Source organism: Hetaerina americana, unplaced genomic scaffold (assembly GCF_022747635.1).
Source record: "Hetaerina americana unplaced genomic scaffold, ioHetAmer1.1.p SCAF_5, whole genome shotgun sequence".
Taxonomy (NCBI): domain Eukaryota; kingdom Metazoa; phylum Arthropoda; class Insecta; order Odonata; family Calopterygidae; genus Hetaerina; species Hetaerina americana.
In genome coordinates this window covers 29,673,649-29,675,530 of record NW_027287095.1, presented here as the reverse complement: position 1 = coordinate 29,675,530, position 1,882 = coordinate 29,673,649, and positions in this window count along the sequence as shown.

Genomic DNA, 1,882 nt, shown 5'->3' with positions numbered 1-1,882 from the left:
GTAATGAAAAAATGTTAAGCTTCATATTATGTAATAAGTATGTTGACAAAAGAATAAATATTTCAAATTTTACTTTAAACCACACATGATACTTATCAAAAGAACTAAGAAATGTTAAATGATCTTAATAGTTTATTTTTCTCTTGGCTATTTTTTTTACAGATGCCATTGGTAAATTAGTTTGTTATAAGTTCAAAAAAGCATATAATGTGATTAGCCCATTATCTTCATTTAATTTTCTTAGTGCCACCAAATTTTACCCATTCCAGCGAAAAGTGCCACTGGATTTCAAGAAAAATGTCAAACTTAAGAAAAAATTCTTCTGTAGTTAATTTTATACATGTTCAATGAGTTTTCTTACTTTACAAAAATTGAGTAATTATTAATGATAAAATAATAATGTCTTAAATCCAGCTGACATAGACTTATGATAATTTAAACAAAATTAAAAAAAAACATTTTTTAAATTATTTTTTTGTCACAAAAAATAAGACACTAAATGTTTCAGATCCATGCATTACTGTTATGTTAGTAAACATCTAAAAAATAGCAAAATTTAAAGAAGAAATCATGAAAAAAATATTTCCAAAATTTTGAATTATGCAAGTATTTGCGAAACCCTACATATTTTGAGCAAAAGCATAACATTCATGATGAAGAATGATGATCAAGAGATACTGTTCAATGAACAGTTTTTGCACCAGCAAAAACAATGCTCACCTTGTACTTGATTCACACCATTTAGGACATTGATATCTATTTTTTAACCAAGTTTTCCGTTTAAAAACAACTTCTGTTTTTTTCATTTTTCTCCCTGGATGTTGCTTTAGTTCAAACTTTGTCTCTTGTAGACAAACCACAGTCTGTCTTCCCTAACTAATCCAACCCTAGATTCTTAATAATGTATTGAATTTTGGTCAATTTAAGAATTTTCCATCATCCTTATACATATATTGAATAATATTTTAGTGTTATACAAACTATAATACATAAAACAACTTTCTTTCAAAATTTTACAGCATGCCTTTCATACAAGTAAGAATATATCATCATATCTGAAGTGTCAATTCTACCGATGTCATTCTTGTAATGTCTAATTATTTGTGGTCTAACTAATAATTAATATTGTGCGAGAATTATAATCTTAGCATGATAATATTAAGACATTTTTGTTAATCTTTGCTTTTTAATTATTATTTTGTTTCCAAAAAAATGTCAGACTTCACTTTCAAATAAATAGTAGCCTCTATGAAGCTTTCAATAAGCCATGATAATTAATTAAAGCCATGGATTTTCGTTAGGAACTGAATCCAAGCATACAAAACAGTCTAATATTGCAACTTATTGGAATAGGCCTTTCCAGGCATTTTTTTGTTCCGGGATATGTTTACTAAAGTATACACCTTTCATGTAGTACCCAGGTCTTATATTAAACACTAAATTTACAACTAGTTAGTTTCAATTTTGGAGCCAGCCTATTGAACTTTTAGTGCCAAGGAGTTAAAGCTGATGTAGCAACTTGTGGCACTTAAGAGGGTTATTGACTAAACCAACTGAAAATAAAAAAGAATTCATATTAAACACTCAGTGAAACAAGGTACAAGGGTAGTACAATAAGTCCTTAGAAAATCCAAGAGATGGCACTCGTAGTATCGAAAATAAATTTTTTCCATTAAGTCACACTCCTAACTATTCAGCTGTATCCATCATATACTTTCTTTGTCATCAATTGAAGTAAACAACTTTAACTTGTCTATAAAAATGAGTTTTAAGCAGTGATTAAACACTGTATTTGAAAGGGTTGGCGCTGAAAGAAATCAAAGCTAAATTGGAATAAGTTCATGGCATATCTGCTTCTGTGTTTGCAACTGTTTACAATTGG